This window comes from Panthera leo, chromosome B4, assembly GCF_018350215.1.
Source record: "Panthera leo isolate Ple1 chromosome B4, P.leo_Ple1_pat1.1, whole genome shotgun sequence".
NCBI classification, from domain to species: domain Eukaryota; kingdom Metazoa; phylum Chordata; class Mammalia; order Carnivora; family Felidae; genus Panthera; species Panthera leo.
Window position 1 is genome coordinate 36,404,987 of NC_056685.1, and position 15,661 is coordinate 36,420,647.

The 15,661-nt window shown below is 39.3% G+C and overlaps 1 protein-coding gene across 8 annotated transcripts in view; it reads left to right on the plus strand.

The window, feature by feature from the left end:
- The first annotated feature begins 10,276 nt into the window (after positions 1–10,276).
- RAD52 (RAD52 homolog, DNA repair protein) overlaps positions 10,277–15,661 on the plus strand; it is a 33,869-nt gene continuing 28,484 nt past the window's right edge. For 4 of the 8 annotated variants that reach the window (XM_042945459.1, XM_042945466.1, XM_042945467.1 and 1 more), the window contains exon 1: positions 10,277–10,365. The gene's annotated coding sequence lies outside the window, so the exon portion shown is untranslated. Of the gene's footprint in view, positions 10,366–10,413; positions 10,721–11,737; positions 11,858–15,661 lie in introns of those variants that run through there. The other 4 variants (XM_042945462.1, XM_042945465.1, XM_042945464.1 and 1 more) reach the window with 3 other exon arrangements.

Genomic DNA, 15,661 nt, shown 5'->3' on the forward strand with positions numbered 1-15,661 from the left:
AATTTGCATAGACCCTACACGCAGATTCTCCAACTGTTGACATTTAACTACATTTGCTTTATATTTGTTTGTCTGTTTTCTGAACTATTTGAAAGTTGTAACCTTTTACCGCTAAATATTTCAATGTGTATTTTCTAGAAACAAGCATATTCTTTTATACAACCACCATATAAATTTTAAAATAAAGACATTAATATCAATATAATTCTGTTAGCTAGTTTACAGGCATTATTCAAATTTTGACAATTATCCCAGTAGTACCATCTATAGAAAAAGAAGAAACTGCGCTGAAGGCTCAGAGCCTGGAGACTGCTTCAGATTCTGTGTCTCTGTCTCTGTCTCTCTGCCCCTCCCCTGCTCATGCTCTGTCTCTCTCTCTCAAAAATAAATAAACATTAAAAAAATTAAAAAAGAAAAAGAAAATTTGAAATCGTAGATTTCATTCAGTTTTCATGTCTCCTGTGTTCAAGTCCTCAGTTTTTGTTATCTTTCATGACTCTGGGTTTTTTTTTTTTAATGATTATTAATTTTTGCAGGAGGGAGAGAGAGACAGAGCATGAGAGAGCGGGGAGGAGCAGAGAGAGAGGGAGACACAGAATCTGAAATGGGCTCACGGTTCTGAGCTGTCAGCACAGAGCCGGACTCAGGGTCTGAATTCACAAATTGCGAAATCATGACCTGAGCCGAAGTCAGATGCTTAGCTGAATGAGCCACCCAGAAGCCCCGACTCTGGCATTTTTATGAGTACAGGCTAGTTATTTTGTACAATATCCCTTAATCTGAGTTTTTCTATTTTATTTCCATTTTTTTAAGTGAGGAAAATGAGACCCAAAGTTTGAAAGACGTAAATAAATGGAGGAGGTAAGACTCAAATTTGGGTCTTTGATTTCAATATAATTGCCCTCTACGGTACTTCCAAAATAATAACTTAGTTCACTTAGATATATGTGAACTTACTTGTATTACTTATAACTTACTTACTTATATGTAGAACTTACTTTTGCATAAATTATGATATTCGATCAAGACAGATGTTCAAACACTGGCTGACTTGTTTGCCTTGACTATTTGCCAGTTAATTTAAATTTTGAATGGGGAGTGGGGAGTGGGTAGTGATTTTCAGATTGTTCTGCAGAGGTGCATTAAGGCTAAGAGAACAGGGCTTCAGGTTCCCAGACCAATTTCATTAGGACAGAACCACTGTATTTTCTCTGTTGATTATATTTACAATTTCATTTTTTAAAATGTTTATTTATATAACACTGGGCTCTAACTCACGAGCTGTGAGATCATGACCTGAGCTGAAGTTGGACGCCCAACCAACTGAGCCACTCAGGTTCCCCTCAATTTCATTTTTTAAAAAAGGATACTTTTTCTAAGATTTTGAAAAACATTAAATGAGATGATCCTTAAGCTTATTTCAAACAGTACTGAATGGAAGAATGGAAGAATAGGTAAGAGAAGTAGAGGTAGAGACCTATCCATTGTTAAGCAAGAGGAAGAAAAAGAAAAAAAAACCAAATTACTAAAATTACTTCAGAAAAAGCATTTCCAAAAATTTAATAAACTTTAAAATAATGCTCCTAGGATGTTACATTAAGAACAGTGTCTATCCTTCTACAGCTTAAGTTCTGATATCAGTTCAGACAGATACTAAATTCCAGTTCACATGTTGCTTCCTCCATGAAGTCTTCCTGGTGACTCTTTGGAAGTAACATCTTCATTCACCTCAAATTCCATTATCTGGACCTCTTATCATTAGTATTTTTAGACTGTGTAGTAGTTATTTCTGTATATATCTTATTTCCCTACTACACTGTAAGTTCCTTAAGAGTAGGTACTGTTTTGGGGCGCTTGGGTGGCTCAGTCTGCTAAGCGTCCGACTTCAGCTCAGGTCACAATCTCATGGTCTGTGAGTTCAAGCCCTGCCTCGGGCTATGGGCTGATGGCTCAGAGCCTGCTTCCGATTCTGTGTCTCCCTCTCTTTCTGCCCCTCCCCCGTTCATACTCTGTCTCTCTGTCTCAAAAATAAATAAACATTAAAAAAATTTTTTTAAAAAAGAGTAGGTACTGTTTTTCATTCTCTTTGTATTCTCTACAGTTCCTTGCATGGTATTTTGCACATAATAAATGTTCATAAATACTTGTTGAATGAATGCAATACAACCAGTCCCCTCTTTATTTGGGAAAATAAAATGAAAACACTGTCATATGAGAGAGGCATTCAACTTGTTTTTTGTGGTCTCAAAGAATGAATAAAGAAGGACAAACGTTTGATATAGAAGCACTTTCTTCCAATTAAAGTCAAAAAATAGATTTGCTGACTTGTGAGACAAGGTTTCTTACCTTGTGTGGTTTCTACTAGCAGAAATGGAATGATTGTTATTTTTAAAAAATTTTAAATGTTTATTCACTTCTGAGAGAGAGAGAGAGAGAGAGAGAGAGAGAGAGAGAGAATGAGCAGGGGAGGGGCAGAGAAAGAGGGAGACACAGAATCTGAAGCAGGCTCCAGGCTCTGAGCTGTCTGCACAGAGCCAGACACGGGGCTCAAACGCACAAACTGCAAGATCATGACCTGAGCCAAAGTCGGAGGCTCAACCGACTGAGCCACCCAGGCGCCCCAGAAATGGAATGATTATTGAAGATGCATAATGTATAATCTTATTCAGCTCTGAAAGTCTCTTGGTGGCCAGAGCATTAACTCTGAAGCCAGACCACCTGAGTTCAAAGTTGGGGCTAAGTCACTTACTATCTGGGTGGGTTTTTGGTAAACCACTAAATCTCTGTGCCTGTATCTGCAAATTGGGGATAATTTATGTGATTCTAAGATACAATTATTTTAACATTTCTGAAATCAGGGTGCTTATTTCAATTAATGTCACCCAGATGGCAATTGTGACATAATTGTCAGTTCATATTGTTCATACTTGAAATGAACTATATGCAATCTTAGTACACCAGATGTGTCTTTCGAAAGATTACAGTATAAATTGGCATTGAAACTAAACATTTTTGTACATGCAAAAAGGCAAGGAAACAGAGTAATGGGGTGTAAATTTCATATTAGTGAGCAAGTATTTATCATTAATTGTAAATTTTTTCTTTTCCTTCTTAATGGTAAATAAAATAATGGTAAGTCTTTTTTTTAATTTTTTAATGTTTATTTTTTGACAGACAGAGAGAGAAAGAGAGAGAGAGAAGGAGAGAAGGAATGGGGCAGGGGCAGAGAAAGAGAGGGAGACACAGAATCTGAAGCAGGCGCCAGGCTCTGAGCTGTCAGCACAGAGCCCGACACGGGGCTCGAACTCAGAACTATGAGATCATGACCTGAGCCAAAGTCAGAAGCTTAACCAACTGAGCCATCCAGGCACCCCAAATAATGGAAGTCTTAAACTTGACATCTTAGATCCAGTGAATCTGTTATCTCACTGGTTATCTCCTGAGGTTGTTGTAAAGGTTGTAAGATTAAACATGTTAATACATGTAAACTGCTTAGAACAGAGCCTGGGACAAAGTTAGCACCATATAAGTACTATAGTTATTATATATTTTATCTATGTAGTCACCATTAATTTTAAGAGTTGCACTCTTGAAACCAGCTTCTAATGGGATGTCATAAGTGATAAGGTCATGCGGATTGCAAAAGAAAAACTAGGGGTTTCTTCAAGGTGAAAATATAGCTTTGGAAATTAGGAATTAATGCCCTTCAAGTAGAGGAAAGTCTCTGATAATACAATAAGTTCCTGTAGAGCCAGACTTCTTAAACTTTTTTCAATGAAAATGAAGAGTCTGGAGACAAAGACAACAGGTTGTGGTGGTAGCTCCTGCCTTATCTCTCTTTCACACTCTACAGTGTCTGTGCTGTCCATTTCCCAAGGCATAGCTGCCTTTTTGAGATTTCTACTTCTTACCGTCTCAGAAATTTCACGGCCTTTCTTCTGTGTTGGGTTCTGTTTCCTAAATCCTATGCCTTCCTCTTTCTTAGTTTTGTTTTACATTTTGATGGAGATAGTCTTCTCTCCCTGCTGAGAAAAGGTGGGCAACAAGTGAAAAAAAATTTTTCTGAAGATATGTTTGTCTAAAAATATCCTTGCTTTTGGGATGCCTGGGTGGCTCAGTTGGTTAAAGTGACTTTGGCTCAGGTCATGATCTCACAGTTATGAGTTCAAGCCCCACCTTGGCCTCTGTGCTGACAGCTCAGAGTCTGAAGCCTGCTTCAGATTCTGTCTCCCTCTTTCTGCCCCTCCCCTGCTTATAGTTCCTCTCTCTCAAAAATAGATAAACATTGGGGCGCCTGGGTGGCGCAGTCGGTTAAGCGTCCGACTTCAGCCAGGTCACGATCTCGCGGTCCGTGAGTTCGAGCCCCGCGTCAGGCTCTGGGCTGACAGCTCGGAGCCTGGAGCCTCTTTCCGATTCTGTGTCTCCTTCTCTCTCTGCCCCTCCCCCGTTCATGCTCTGTCTCTCTCTGTCCCAAAAATAAATAAAAAAAAGTTGAAAAAAAAAATAGATAAACATTAAAAGAATTTTTTAAATAAAAATATCTTTACTTTTACTCTCAGTTTATTGATAATTTGGGTATTGAATTCTAGGTTGGAAATTGTTTTCCTTCAGAATTTTGAAGGCATTGCTTTAGTGTCTTTTAACTTCTATTGCTGTGCTAGGGAAGTCCAATGTCATTCTGATTCCTGATACTTTTGATGTAGCTGGATACTTTATATGTAACGATACTTTTTTGGTTTTCATTCTGGATATTTTCATTTAAGATATTTCCTCCACCTCCTATGATCTAAAACTTCTCAGTGTAGCTCCTTTTTCTTCAAATATTTGTTTTTGTTTTATTATTATTATTATTATTATTTTAGTGTATTTATTTATTTTGAGAGAGAGAGAGTGTAAGCAAGCACATGTGGGAGAGGGGCAGAGAGAGAGAGGGAGACAGCGAATCCTAAGCAGGCTCAACACTGTCAGCACAGAGCCCATGGGGCTTGAATTCATGAACTGTGAGATCATGACCTGAGCCGAAATCAAGAGTTGGATGCTTGATCGATTGAGCTGCCCAGGTGCCCCTTTCAGTGTAGCTCCTTTTTAATTAATCATACCCAGCCCTAGAGTGGGTCCTTTCAGTTTGAAGATCTATGTCTTTCAGTTCTGAAAAGTTCTTCTGTGTTTTTTTTTTTTTTTTTAATTTCTTCCTGGTGTTTTGTTACTCTCCTTTTCCAGAATAGCTATTCATCAGATATTGTATTTCTTTGATACTTTAATTATCTTACTGTCTATTATCCATTGTTTTGATCAATTGTCTGGAAAATTTCCTTGACATTATCTTCCACACTTATTAGCGAGGTGTTTATGCTAGCTGTCATATTTTTAATTTTTAAGATCTTTTTAAATGTATCTTTCTTTTTCCTAGAACATACTATTCCCTTCATGAATACAGTATCTTGTTATCTGAGAATATTATTTATGTTTTTTTTTGAAAAAAGTATTTTTATTTTAAAGTATTTTTATGCCTTGTCTCTTGGGTAGCTTTTGCATTTGTTTGGATAGCTTTTATGTCAAAGATATTCCTTGGATCCTTTACTGCTCTCACATTTAAGAATGAGGTATTAATCAGTTCACTGGAAACTTTTGAAGGTATGCAATTGATTTGCTTCATTGTAGCCAAGCTTTTAAAAGTTATTTTATTTTAATTAAAAAAGTTTAATTGTGGGGCACCTGGGTGGCTCAGTCGGCTGAGTGTCCGACTTCAGCTCAGGTCATGATGTCACAGCTTGTGAGTTCAAGCCCCGTGTCGGGCTCTGTGCTGACAGCTTGGAGCCTGGAGCCTCCTTCAGATTCTGTGTCTCCCTCTCTCTCTGCCCCTAACCCACTCACATTCTGTCTCTGTCTCTCTCAAAAATAAATAAACATTAAAAAACATTTAATTGTGGTAAAATACACATAATATAAAATTTGCCATCTTTATCATTTTTAAGTGTACAGCTCAGTAGTATTAACTACACTCACATTATTGTACGACCAGTCTCCAGAACTCTTATCCTCTTGCAAAACTGAAACTCAATATCCATGAAATAACAACTCTCCATTTCCCCCTTTTCTCTCCCCTGGTAACACTCTTCTACTTTTTGTCTTTATGAATTTGACTACTTCAGGTATCTTCCATAAGCAGAATCATACAGTATTTGTCTTTTTGGGATGGGCTTAATTCATTTAACATAATGTCCTTAAATTTCACCTATATTGTACTATGTGTCAGAATTTACTTTTTTTTTTTTTTTTTAAGTAAGCTTCATACCCAGCATGGACTACAACATGACCTGAGATCAAGACCTGAGCTGAGATCAAGAGTAGGTCGCTTAACAAATTGAGCCACCCAAGTTCAATTGGTTACCTTAGAATTTACTTCCTTTTTAAGACTGAATCATATTCCTTTGTATGTATTTGCCACATTTTGCTTATCCATTCAGCTGTCAGTGGACACGGGTTGCTTTCTCCTTTTGTCAATTGTGAATAATGTTGCTATGAACATGGGTGTACAAATATCTCTTTAAGACTATGCTTTGGGGGCACCTGGGTGGCCTGGTTAAGTGACAGACTCCTGATTGCAAACTCACAGTTTGTGAGTTTGAGCCTATTTCTGTGCTGACAGCATGAAACCTGCTTGGGATTCTCTTTCTGCCGTTCCCCTGCTTGCACACATGCACTTTCCCAAAAATAAATAAACATTAAAAAACAGAAGACTATGCTTTCAATTCTTTAGGGTATATGCCTGGGAGTAGAATTGCTGGATCATATGGTAATTCCATTAATATTTTGAAGAATGACTATACAATTTTCTGTAGTGTTTGCCCCATTTTACATTCCCACCAATAGTGTACAGGGGTTCCAATTTTTCTACCTTTTCATCAATACTTGGTATTTTCTATTAAAAAATTTTTAATGTTTATTTATTTTGAGAGAGACAGAGTGTGAGCAGGGGAGGAGCAGAGAGAGAGGGAGACAGAGAATCCAAAGCAGGTTTGAGGCTCTGAGTTGTCAGCACAGAGCCCGACACATGGCTTGAACCCATGAACCATGAGATCATGACCTGAGCCAAAGTTGGACACTCAATCAACTGAGGCACCCAGGTGCCTCAGTATTTTCTATTTTTAAAATTACTATTAGCTATCCTAATGGATGCAGGTAAGCTGTTTTATATGTATAGTTTGGGACTCTGCTTTTTCCACAGGAAAGGATCTTGAACATTTTTGCATGTCAATGGACATTTTTCTAAACATGATTTATTTTTTATTTTTATTTTCTTAAAGAGAAAGAGACAGAGCACAAGCTGATGAGAGGGGCAGAGGGAAAGAGAGAGAATCTCAAGCAGCCTCCACCTTGGGACCCTGACCTGAGCTAAAATCGAGTCTGATGCCCAACTGACTGAGCCACAGAGGTGCCCCTCAAAACATGATTTTTAATGGTTGTATTATTATTATTATTTTTAATTTTTTTAATGTTTATTTATTTTTGAGAGACAGAGACATGGCACGAGTGGGGGAGGGGCAGAGAGAGAGAGGGAGACACAGAATCCTAAGCAAGCTCCAGGCTCTGAGCTGTCAGCACAGAGCCCGACCCGGGGCTCGAACTCACCAGCCATGAGATCATGACCTGAGCCAGAGTTGGAAGCTCAGCTGACTGAGCCACCCAGGCGCCCCATTCATGGCTGTATTATTGAACAGATCCTATAATGTGGTATTTTAATTTGTTTCCAGTAATTTTTAGGGTAGAAATCTTTGTGTACATCCCTGATATTTTCTTTAGTTGATAAGGTCCTGGAAGTTGAATTCCTGGGTCAGAGGGTATATATTTTCAATATATATTGCCAGTTTTCTTTCCTGAAAGGTTGCATCAGTTTATATTCCTATTAGCAGTGTAAGAGTATCACCTACACTGAATATTAACAGACAACATTAATTAATTAATTTTAATTTGAGAGAGAGAGAGAGAGGAAGAGGGGCAGAGGGTGAGAGGGAGAATCTTAAGCAGGCTCCATGCTCAGCGTGGAGCCAACGTGGGGCTCTATCCCATGACCCTGGGATCATGACCTGAGCTAAAATCGAGTCCAACCCAACAGACTGAGCCACCTAGGCACCCCATTTGCCTGTTATTCTTTTTTTTTTTTTAATTTTTAAATGTTTATTCATTTTTTTTTTAAATATTTTTTTAACGTTTATTTGAGACAGAGAGGCAGAGCATGAACGGGGTTGGGTCAGAGAGAGAGGGAGACACAGAATCGGAAGCAGGCTCCAGGCTCTGGGCCATCATCAGCCCAGAGCCCAACGCGGGGCTCGAACTCATGGACCGTGAGATCGTGACCTGAGCTGAAGTCGGACGCTTAACCAACTGAGCCACCCAGGTGCCCCAAATGTTTATTCATTTTTGAGAAACAGGGAGAGACAGAGTGTGAGTGGCGAGGGACAGAAAGAGGGACACACAGAATCCGAAGCAGGCTCCAGGCTCCAGGCTCTGCGCTGTCAGCACAGAGCCCCACGCAGGGCTGAACCCATGAACGGGGAGAACATGACCTGAGCTAAGTCGGAGGTTTAACTGAGGTTTGACTGAGCCACAGGCTCCCCTGTCTGTTATTCTCTTTTCTTTTCTTTCTTTCTTTTTCTTTCTTCTTTCTTTCTTTCTTTCTTTCTTTCTTTCTTTCTTTCTTTCTTTAAAGTTTATTTATTTTGAGAGAGAGATAGAGAGAGAGAGAGAGTGTAAGCAGGGTAGGGGCAGAGAAAGAGGGAGAGAGACAATCCAAGAATCCCAAGCAGGCTCCAACCTCTCAGTACAGAGCAGGAGGCGGGGCTGGAACTCATCAACCATGAGATCATGACCTGAGGCAAAATCAAGAGTCCTAGGCTTAAGTGACTGAGCCACACAGGTGCCCCACGTCATTCTTGAGTTGTTAGAACTTTTTATACACAAGCTCTCTTTGCCATTCATGATAGTCCTTCTTTTTCTTATTTACTTCTAAAGTTTATTTTATTTTCAACTTCCAGAAGTTTAAAAAGTTTATTTGGTTACATTTGTTCATCTTTTACCTTACAATTTCTCATTTTATACTTAGAAAACCCTTCTCCATTCTGAGGTCGGATGCTCATCTCTATATTTTTTACTTTGTTTTATGTGTATCTCTGTGTTTAGCATTTCACTCTTGAATTAATTGTAATTGATTTTATTGTACGTTTTGATAAGAAATCTAACCCAGACAGTTAACTAATCGTCCCAGCACCGTTTTAAAAGTAAACCATTCCTTTCTTGGTTAATTTGAAATGCTCCCTTTACCAAATACATTGTTTATGCATTCGGTCTGATTCTAGACTTTTTACTCAGCTTCCCATGGTGTTACTAGGAAGAGTGAGTAGTCATTCAGGAAATTACTAGATGTATTGCCCTGGAGTATTGTTGCTCAGGTAATGAACCGTCTGGTTAAAAGGAGTGTATTGAAACAACCAATTTGAAAATGTATGAGAATGATTTTGTTGGAGTTCTTAAGTAATTAAGACGGGCTTGTGATGACTAAACATTTTAATCTTGTTTTTGAACATTTCTGACAGGATGTGCAGTCATCACCCAGTTGCAAGGCACAGTTCCAAGGGCCATTCTAAAGAACTCCCTTCCCCCATGTCGCCATACTGTCACTTCCCTCCGGTCCCAGCTAATTTAAGAAGCCATCAGGTGATGAGCGGGTGTGTGCGGAGGTGGCAGTAGATGAAGAAGGCTTAGTGAGCAAACATGTCCACACTGCCTCGGTTTGCTGTTCCTTTCTGGGGTGGAATCTATGAAGGGCTCTGATGACCATTCTTAATAAGACTTAAAAGCATGTTTTTCTTATCCTGCACAATCCCTCGCGTGCACGGCCGGGTACTGAGAAATTCCTACTCCGCCCAGTCGCCTCATTCTATCTGGATTGGGTTTGTTGAGGTCTTTCATGAAGGCGCTGGAATGCCCCACCTGAGTTCACCCGGCCCGCTAGGGGGCAGCCGAGACCTGGGCAGCTGCAAGAATTACAGGCAGCCGCAGGGATAAATGGAGGCAGAGGGAGTGACGCGAGGAGTGGTTTTGCACATCGAGGTCAGCGTCGTGCTTCCAGCTTGCTTTACGGCTTCGGCAGATTGCTTTGCGGCTCTTCTCCCCTTCCCCGCCTTGATTTACGGCTCCTCCTCCTGTCCTTCCCCGCCCAGGGCTCGCTCTTGATTTGGACCTTCTTCCCAGGGTTCTTTGGCACTGCTTTCCCAGTCTCCTCTGCGCGGCTCTATCTAAACTAGGTTCCCTTTGTACATAGCGTAGACCGAGCTCCCTGCGTGCACCGCGCGCTGCCAGAAGCGCGTAAGTGAGGGAGGGGGGAACGGCCCAGTTGGGGTGGTTCCGGCTGGGGACTGTGGATCGTGGGGCGTCGCAGGTTCTGAGCAGATCGCTTGGGGCGGCGGTTGAGCTCTTCCTGGCCTCGGCAGAGTGATCCTGTGTCCCGAGGCCTGTACTAATTAGTACAGTAGGGGTCAGGATCACGGCTTGCTGAGAGTGTGGTTAGGAGGGACAGGGGCACAGGAAACTTGGACCAACACTCCGAGACGCCACGACGGGGGTGCAGCAGCGTACTGTTAATTGTGGCGGCCCCCTGCACGGCGCGAGAGCTCCAGAGGCTGCTTATTGACCGGAGTGAAGGGTGCTGAAGTTTGTGTCGGTAGCTGCACGGAGTTGGGATGAATATCAGGAGGGAAGGAATTATCCATTTTAAAGAATTTGATACTCAAGTTTAGCCGCATATTTAGCCTTTATAGATTTTTTTTTTAATTGAGATACAATTCACATACGATTACATTTCATCCATTTAAACAGTTAGGTGGTTTTAGTATATTCACAGGGCTTTGCGACCATCACCATTGTCTAGTTCCAGAACATTTTTATCACCCCCCAAAGAAACCCACAACTCATTAGCGGGCACTTCTCATTTGCTCCTATCCTCACCCCAGTAATCATCTTTTTGCCTTTGAATTTGCCAATTCTAGATATTTCACAGAAGTGGAATCCTACAGTTTTTGTTTTTTTGTATGATGGGTTTATTTCACGTAGCATAATGTTTTGAAGGTTCATGCATGTTCTAGCCTGTGCCCGTTCTTCGCTCTTTTTTATGGTTGAGTAACAATCTGTTGTAGGGATATTCCACATTTTGTTTGTCCATTTAGTTAATGGACATTTGAGTTTTTTGTACTTCTGCATTACTTTTGCATTACTAGACCTTTTTCCTCCATACAAATCACAGTTTGAGTCACATTTTTGAACTAAATTCTCATAAGCCAGCATTATTTAACTCCGGGACTGGCTCAGATATTTTAGTGGCCTTGGGTCTGGGATCTTTTAGGGAAGTTTGTCTTTTTAAAGTCTTGTCTCTTAGACCACTAACTGTAGTGAAAGCAGAGAAATATTTGTGTTTCTGTGTGATATGTGCCATGACCTGTTGTAACCTTGTGATACGAGCTGGGTGTAGCTGGAGATGAGTATGAAAAATATAACTGAGCTAGCTGTGGGAGAGAAGTTTTATGTCAAAACAAAAACCCTGTTCAGTCCTCATTATTCATGGAATGTGTTTTGGGGAATTCACCTACTCACTAAAATTTCTTTGTAACCCCTAATTCAACACTCACGGTGGTTTTAAGTATATTTAGTGTCACATTTTTCTCATTTTCATACTTTTTGTTAGCGATTTCAGTTTGGAATGGCCTCCAAGCATATTGCTGAAGTGCTGTCTAGCATTACCAGTGTAAGAAGCCTGTGATGTCTCACAGAGAAAGGAAAGCTTCCTTTAGATAAGCTTGTTCAGGTAGGAGTTATATGCTGCTGGCTGTGGGTTCAATGTTAAGGAGTTAATATGTATTGAATAAGGTATCTTTCAACAGAAACACACATCAAACAAGATTATGTATTGACTGATGTAAGAAAATATTGTGACCAGAGGCTCACAGGAACCTAATCTTGTGTTTCTCCTAGGAGTAGTGGTTTGGTATTTGATAATTTGGGGTTCATGGTGACTTTATAGACTACCTTGAATAATGAGAATTGCCTGTATAACCAATTTCATTATTGGCTCACTAATGCCAATTATCGGTAATTAGTATATGGCTCTTTTGCTCTTGAATGGCTGAGTGTGGATTACAGTGCAATATGTGCTTTGATGTATGTCTAAAAGGCTGTAGGAACATAGATTAATTCTTAGAGTGTAAGGTGCATAAAGCTTGAAAGAACAGACAACATTTGAAGTTTCACAAATATAGCAGCATGTACATAAATGAAAATAAAAGAAAAAGCCTTAATACCCAATCCTGCTGTTCTTGATCCTTGGAATCAGAACCTCCCTCATCACTAAGTTCTGTCAATTCTGCCTCCTGAAAACCATATCCAGAGTCCATCCTTTCTCAACATTTCCATGATTTTCCTTTATCATTTTTTCTCTGGACTGTGGTAACATAAACTTCTAACTGATCTCTTCCTCAGTTATTCACTGTTGACAAAGAAGAGACTTCAGAGACTTAACTGACTTAGTTTAAAATTTCCATTGCTCTCCCATGGTTTACAAGCTAATGTTTAAGCTTTTTTTTTTTTTTTTTTTTTTTGAGAGAGAGTGTGTGCGTGCACAAGTGGGAGAGGGGCAGAGGGAGAGAGAGAACCTTTTTTTAAAAAAAATATTTATGTATTTATTTTGAGAGAAAGAATCTTAAGCAGGCTCCACGCCCAGCGCAGAGCCGAAATCAAGAATTGGAAGTTGAACCAACTGAGCCACCCAGGCACCCCAATGTTTCAAGTTTTTTAAGGTGGCTTACAATACCCTTCATGATCATGCCCTGCCTGTCCAGTCTTTAATAAAGATGAGAAAAAGTCAGACAAAAGAGAAAAATTTCCATATGTAACATTCCTCATTCCCTCTTACTCCTTCCTCCCTCCTTTCGTGTATAATTAGAAATGCTTTTAGGTGAAAAGGAAGTGGATAAGAATAAAAACATTCTTGCTAATCTCGTTGACCTTCTTAATATCTCTCCAATTCATCCATTTCTTGCTCACAGCCCCTGCCCTGGTTCAAGCTCTTTCCCTTTCCATCCCACAAATCTTTTCTTGGCCATATGTGTTTATTTCTCTCAGAAACCATCTTTCAGAAGAATTCTTGGGTCATATGGCAGATGCATGTTTAATTTCTAAAGAAATTACCAGTTTTATTTCCAAAATTATAAAACTTTAAGGCTTGTAGAAGAAAATATAAAAGCATATCTTCATGACCTGGGGGTGTGTAGAGGTTTCTTAGACAAGACTTAGAAAGCAATCCCCACTTAAAAAAAAAAAAAAAAGACAAATATGATTACATCAAATTTAAAACTTCTCATCAAAGACAACTCTATGAAAATGAATAGGCAAGTACCTACACCTACCTAACAGGACTGATCTCCAGGGCACATAAAGGGCCATTTAGGATTCAAGGCCTGGGGATAATCTGTGGCTGCTGCTCTACCCTCTGAACCTGAGGCTCCATCTTCAAGTCATTATTCTTTTTTCTTGAAGGGTGGCATGTGCTTACAGCTGAATAGTTTTACCAGTTTGTTTCTAGTCAACAGTGTATGAGAATTCCAGTTGCTTCACATCCTTGCCAACTTTTGGTGCTGCAATCTTTATTTTTAGCCATTCTGGAGGGTACAGAGGGGTGTGTCATTATGGTTTTAATTTTAGTCCTTGATTACTAATGCTGTTGAACACTTTCCTGTGCTTATTGACATTTGTATATCTTTCTTTGTTAAGTGCCTGCTCAGATTTTGACCACTTAAAATTGGGTTATTGGTCTTTATTATTGAGTTGTAGGAGTTATATCTTTTTCTTTTTTATATCCTGGATGTCAGTCTTTTGTGGTTGCCTATTCATTTTCATAGAGTGTCCTTTGATAAGCACAGCATTACGTTTTGATGTAGTCACGTTTATCATTTTTTTCTTTTATAGTTATAGCTTTCTGAGTCCTAAGAAATCTTGACCACCTCTAGGATGTAAAGATATAGTCGTATATTTTGTTCTAGAAATTTTATAGTTGTAGCTTTTTTTTTTAATTAAAAAATTTTATTTATTTTTTGGGAAAAGATTTTTTAAATTTTTATTTGAAGATAGTTGACACACAACATTACATTAATTTTGGGTGTATGACATAGTAATTCAATATCTGTGTATGTTATGCTGGCCTCACCACAAGTGTAGCTACCATCTGTCACCATACAACACTATGATAACATCATTGACTGTATTCTCTATGCTGTGCCTTTTATTCCCGTTGCATGACTGCAAGTCTCTATTTTCTACTCCTTTCACTCATTTTGACTATCCTCCCAACTCCCTTCCTCTGGCAACCATATAGGTCTGATTCTGTTTTGTGTTTGTTTATGTATTCACTTGTTTATTCTATATATTACTGAAATCATACGACATTTGTCTTTCTCTGACTAAATTATTTCAGTTAGCATTATACTCTCTAGATCCATCCATGTTGTTGCAAATGTCAAGATTTCAATCCTTTTTCATGAAATATTATTTTATCTATTCATCTATTGATGGATGTTTAGACTTCTTCCATATCTTGGCTTTTTAAAATAATGTTGCAATAGGGGCACCTGCGTGGCTCAGTTGGTTAAGCGCTGACTTCAGCTCAGGTCACGATCTTGTGGTCTGTGAGTTCGAGCCCCGCATCGGGCTCTGGGCGGATGGCTCGGAGCCTGGAGCCTGCTTCCAGTTCTGTGTCTCCCTCTCTCTCTGCCTCTCCCCGTTCATGCTCTGTCTCTCTCTGTCTCAAGAATAAATAAACGTTAAAAAAAAAAAAAATTAAAAAAATAAAATAAAATAATGTTGCAATAAACATAAAGCTGCATATATCTTTTCAAATTAGTGTTTTCATTTTTTAAGGAGGGGTGAACACCCAGTAGTTTAATTATTGGATTATATGTTATTTCTATTAAAATTTTTTTTATTTTCCTTTTTTTTTAATGTTTATTTAAAAAAAATTTTTTTTAATCTTTTTTTATTTTTGAGAGAGAGAGAGAGAGAGACAAAGTGTGAGCAGGGGAAGGGCAGAGAAAGAATCTGAAGCAGGCTCCAGGTTCCGAGCTGTCAACACAGAGCCCCACGTGGGGCTTGAACTCACGGACTGTGAGATGATGACCTGAGCTGAAGTTGGATGCTTAATCGACTGAGCCACCCAGGTGCCCCTATAGTTGTAGCTTTTTAAAAATTTTTATTTATTTATTTTGTGAGTAGAGGAGAGAGAGATGGGCAGAAAAGGGCAGAGAGAGAGAGGAAGAGAGAGGATCCCAAGCAGGCTCCATGTGCTATCAGCGTAGAGCCCGATGTAGGGCTCAAACTCACAAACCGTGAGATCATGATCTGAACTGAAATCAAGAGTCAGATGTTTAACCAGCTGAGCCACTCAGGTGCCCCTGTAGTTGTAGCTTTTATATTTAGGCCTATGATTTGTCTCTGGTTTTTGTGAATGGTATAAAAAATATTTTGTGAAAACTATGAAAATTTTTCCCCATAGAGATATTCAGTTGTCAGATCATTTGTTGAAAATGCCATTGCATTACATTTGTACCTTTCCGATTGGGAT